This window comes from Palaemon carinicauda, chromosome 27 (assembly GCF_036898095.1).
Source record: "Palaemon carinicauda isolate YSFRI2023 chromosome 27, ASM3689809v2, whole genome shotgun sequence".
NCBI lineage: Eukaryota > Metazoa > Arthropoda > Malacostraca > Decapoda > Palaemonidae > Palaemon > Palaemon carinicauda.
In genome coordinates, this window is record NC_090751.1 from 98,358,599 (window position 1) to 98,365,034 (window position 6,436).

Genomic DNA, 6,436 nt, shown 5'->3' on the forward strand with positions numbered 1-6,436 from the left:
TATATGTATATATATATATATATATATACACACATATATATATATATATATATATGTATATATATAAATATACATCTACTTATATATACACACACACATATACATATATATATATATATATATATAAATACATATATATATATATATATATATATTAATCAAAGTCACACTGTATACATAAAGCCATCATAAATCTCTAGAAAAATACATAAAAAAGTATAAAACTCGTTCATCATTTCTATTTGAATTGTTCTCTCATATCCTGCTTGCCAAGCTTCGAACAATACAATTTTCCTACTTCATTGAGCTATATTCTAAGACCTTTCTAATACATTATCTCTTTTGGTATATATTATTTTAAACGTTAGGAAATATGTTATTTTATGCATAAAATTTTGAACCATTTTCGTATTCACTTCTCTTTTGTTTGCTATTTTATTAGAAAGCAATTACAAGGTAGTTTACTTTGCTGATTAGGTAACCAGTGAAGCAGCAATTCATGAAAGAGTCAGTAGATATTTTTGTTTCAAGAACAAATAACCTCAGGTAAAAGTGATATAGCTTTATATATATATATATATATATATATATATATATATTTACGAAATTTTAACTTCTTTATGACAAATGTTTTTATTTTCATTTTTTTAATTGTAGTTTGTTTTATGGTATGCATTATTATAGACGAAGACAGCACCAACTAATAATGAAGGTTATTCAAAATTAGGTAATTTAATAGGAAACTAGAGGTGCACTCAGTTGAGCGCAGACTTCCGCCGTGACAGCTCATTTCTCGACCTTTTGTTCGACCTTGACCTTGTTTTTTTACCTTAGCATGTATTAATTGGCATGGATTTCCTTATACTCATATATGAACCAAGTTTGAAGTCTCTATGACTCATGGCTGTTTTCCTGAATTTGACATTTTGCTTGACATTCCAAAATTTAATAATTTCAATTTTTTTGCATAATAGTTAATCCCTGCAAGTTTCATTACTCCACGAGTAAAAGTGTAGCCATGGAGATATTCATAAACAAATACACACAGACAAACAAACAAACACAAAAATAGGGGCGTAAACATAACCTCCTTCCAACATCATAGGTTGAGGTAATAAATAGACTACCTTCCGAATTCTTTCTCTTAAAGTAAGATTATTACTGGCAATATGATGAAAAAAATTATAATTTTAATTTGAGGAAAGTAATTTATTGTCGCTTATTGCTGATAAATAGAATAAGCCCCAAGGAACTTTATAGCCTAGTCCTCGGTAAATTTAATTTATATGTAAATGCTTTGGCGAAACCTGAAAGTTATCAAGATAGGACGTCTTCCATAATAGCTGTCCAAACCTAAGACTTTTACCACATTTAGTGATCATTGAAACTTTATTTGTCTTCTGAGTTCTGTGAAAACAAAGTATAATGTCTTCTGAGTTCTGTGAAAACAAAGTATAATTTTTTTTTTTTTTTTTTTTTTTTTTTTACTTTTCAATCGAAATCGAATATATTGATTTCAAATTATACATTTTAACTCTGATATCTATTATCTTTCGACTGTTCGATTATTATTCATACTTTAGAAAAAAGATATAAGATAAACATTTTGATAGGAAAAGTTATTTTACTCCATGTGTATCGTATCGTGAATGACTATATTTCTATTTAATCAACATTGTTTCAACAATTCACTGAATTATTATTTACCTTCATGTAAGGTTTTATTTAAAACATTTAATTTTAACGTTTTATCTTTTCAATTAGAAAAGTTTTCTTGGAGATTCCTCGTTACAATTTTCTCAAAATATCAAAGGAATAATATTAAATCCTTATCTCTTCCTTTTATACCTTAATACTATAGTTCTTCTCCGCTCTAACGTAAGTTCACTCTTTATCCTTCCTTCACTTCCCCTTCTTAAACAAGCTACCTTGTCTTAGTTTCTTGTTCAATGTCTCTTGGAATTTGAATCCACTTACTCCAAAGTTAAGGTTTAATAGAGCACATATGCTTATAAGATTTTAGAGGTTTATGCTGAAAATTCTTCCTTTTTCAGCTCCTAGTTATCGAATGAATATCTTGACTATAGCACAAAATTCCACTGTGGAAAGTAAATGTAATATTCATTTGACATCCTTAAAGTTTTTTATAGTTCAATACCCCTTGTTTTTTGCTATGAAAATTCTTGCATTTTCTTTTCAGCCCCTCTCGTTACCAACTATAGCACGAAATTCACTTGTGTTAAAGTAAGTGATATATTCATTTGATTTCCGTAGAGTTTCACCAAGTTCAAGCCCTTTCGATCATCGTGCTTGAAATTATCTTTTTTTTCTTTTTGGTTCTTCTTCTACTTGGTCTGTGCATTGACTTTAACGGTTTTTAATAAATTTTCTCGTAAGATTTGAACCTCTTAGTAGCTGCTTTATCTCGACCAAGAGCATGCACTAATACAAGGCAAGCTTTATACAAAAAAAAAAAAAAAAAACAGTATCGTGTTGATATCTCAACTGATTTGAAAATCAAACATATATTCATATGTTTTGTATATCTAAATATATTCAAACATCTTCAGACATATATGCACACACATATATGTATATATATGTGTGTATATATACATATATACACATATTTATGTATATATGCATATATATATATATATATATATACATATATATATGTATATATATATATGTATATATATATATATATATATATATGTGTGTGTGTGTGTGTGTGTGTGTGTGTGTGTGTTTGTGTATGTGTGTATGTATGCCTGTGTGTTCATATGAAAATCATTAGGTGTAATTATATAACATGATCATGCTTTGTCATGAACCTTAATTGCATAAAAAAAAAACTTGAGAGCATATTCCTTCATTTTGCAGATAAATTATTTGATAACGTTATCCATCAAACTTTATTATGCCTCTTACAGCTCCGATATGACCTATTAATCAATATGATGTACATTTTGAGCAGATATCATAAATCAAATCTTTCTAGATGTACACACACACACACACACACATATATATATATATATATATATACATTTAGTGTATGGCTATATATATATATATATATACATATATATATATATATATATATACATTTAGTGTATGGCTATATATATATATATATATACATTTAGTGTATGGCTATATATATATATATATATATATTTATATATTTATATGTATATATATATATATATATATGTATATATGTATATATACATACATTTATATATATATATAAACATATATATATGTATATATATATATATATACACACACACATATATATATATATATATATGTATATATATATAAATTTATATATATATATATATATATATGTATATATACATACATATACAGTTTATATATATATATATATATACACGCCTATGGGTTTTTATATAAGTAAATATACATTTATACTGTATATATATATATATATATGTATGTATGTGTGAGTGTGTGTGTGTGTGGGTGTGTGTTTGTGTGGGTGTGTGTGTCCGTGTGTGTACGTGTGGTTGTGTGTGTGGTTATCAAGAGTAACTTCATTACACCGCCACATATTTTAGCAATGATTATTTACAATAACAATAACCATAGAATTTTACTCTCAATCATGATGTCACATATAGCTCCAATATGCCTAAATACCCAATATAATAGTGCAAATAATTAGCAGGATTAACACCTTTGAGGTTGATGATTCTCATATGAAGAGCGAGGGAGATAGCTATAAATCCTGATTTTGATCGTAAAAATATTAGCGTGAAATTAACCGAGATTAGCAGGGTTAATTTCTTTCGTCTTTATAGATTGATTTTGGTGTTTTATAAGGTTATAATGCATGTCTTAGGTTATATTGACTTATGGATAGAGGCTATAATCAAAACAGATCTTTTCAATTAATCCTTGATTTGAAATAGATAAAATGAATAACGGAATATTGTTTGATCTTAAAAAAAAATAATAAAAAAAAAAAACAGGAGGGCATAGTACACAGTAATATACTTCCATTCCTAGTTTTTTTTTATTATGTACATGTATATATTTACATTGGTATATATGAGTAAAATATTTATTTATATATCTATCTATTTATCTATCTATCTATCTATCTATCTATCTATCTATCTATCTATATATATATATATATATATATATGTATATATATATATTATATATATATACAAACAAACTGATAATAAATTAAGAAAAGTAAAATGATTTTTTGCTGTTACTATCTGCAGGACAGTCTGTCCGGGAGAAACTATCTTTGGTTTTTGGAGGCCACCAACGCATTATGTATTCATTAGAGTAACATGATTAAGTAGCATATATATATATATATATACGTACATATATATATATATATATATATACGTACATATATATATATATATATATACGTACATATATATATATATATATATATACGTATATATATATATATATATATACGAATATATATATATATATATATATATATTTTTTAACTCATACACATATCATAAAACAAATCCGGAGAGAATTTTGTTGACGAGAAGGGTGAGGAAAATTCCCTCAGGAGCTGATGCTGACAGTTTCTCTTTAATAATGATGCATGAGAGAATCGTGTTCCAGTGGGCTGGTGTTCCAGATTCTCATGCAATCTTTGTTCCCAGGAAGGGGAACTCTTTTATTTAATGACTGATTCGCATCTGCGCAGTAATACATAGCGAGATATGCAATTGTAATAAATGTAATGATGTTATGATTTTGATATATTTTTTAACAGAAACCAGTTTACCAAGAACTTAACATATCTATGAAGATAATATTCCATTTCATAAAATAAAAATCTTAATTTTTCTAGTAAACCAGTTTATCAAGATCTAAACATAACCACAACCACCGCATCTCACTAAGGTATGACCGTGAACTTTCCCCATGCAATTGCTCATCATATAGAGGAAATATTCGTATGCATATTATTTGCATGTATATACATGTATGATTATTATATGTACATATGTATGTATGCGTATGAAAAAATAGTTTGAAGATTTTAAGAGTTGCTTTGAATGTTAGAATATTTTGATTCATTTTATATGTTATATTAAGAAAAGCTTCTTAGTAGATTTCATTCAACAATGAATAACATCTACTTGCAAAAGCCTTTTTTTTATCGTATATAGAAAATGAATTAAATTTTATTACGATTTTCCAAAAAACACATCTATAGAATTACTAATATCTGAAAAAACCTCTCCTCTTTTTACATGGCTACATGTTAATGAGGAAAATATAATTTCGTAGAAAGAATAGTATACACAGCTTTTAGACTGTTTATTAATAGGATATTTTACCCCACCCCCTTTGGGCCTCTGAAGGGGGATGATAGATTACAATTCACCCTTCTGTTACTGCTGTGAAATTTTTAAAATTTTCTTTTCCTTCTTGTAAGGTCTTCCATAGGAGGTAATGGAATAGCATGCAAAAAATACACACGATTGTTTTCAAGTTAAAATTCAGTTCGCTTGTATGATAACCATCATCATCATCATCATCATAATCATCATCATCATCATCATCATCTCTTACGCCTATTGACGCAAAGGGCCTCGGTTAGATTTCACTAGTCGATTCTATCTTGAGCTTTTAAATCAATACTTCTCCATTCATCATATCCTACTTCACGCTTCATATCCCTCAGTCATGTAGGCCTGGGTTTTCCAACTCTTCTAATGATAAGCATTAAAATATATATCCTTATAACTTTCTGGTCTTATATAGACGATCTCCTAAGATAATCAAACCTATCATATATTGATAATCAATAAGTATTGTACACCACCCGTCAAAAATGACGGCTAATATTCAGATAGATATGCACACACACATACGCACCCCCTCTCATCAGGGTATGACTAACAGAAATACACACAAATATATATATATATATATATATATATATATGTATATATATACATATATTTATATATATATATATATATATATATATGTATATATATACATATATATATATATATATATATATATAAATATATATATATAAATTTGTACCTCATACTAGGATCGAATCCTAGCCCCTTCAACTGAAAGGGCAAGTTGCTTCCAACTATGCCATCAGGGGCTCAAAAGAAGTCGGAACCTAACTGCTAACTGCAATTCAGGATTTACCTGGCGAGGCATCAGTCTTTTACCAGCGAGTTTTCCCTGATTTTCTGGCCCATTAAGTGAAACAATTGATAGTATTTAATTCGAATTACCCCCAATAAGTCAATATGTATGAAAGTCAACACAATATTGACTCATTGGTGGTAATTCAAATTAAATGTTATCAATTGTGTCACCTGGTGTGCCGGGAAGTCGAGGAAAACTCGCTGGTAACAGACTGATATCTCACCAGAAAAAG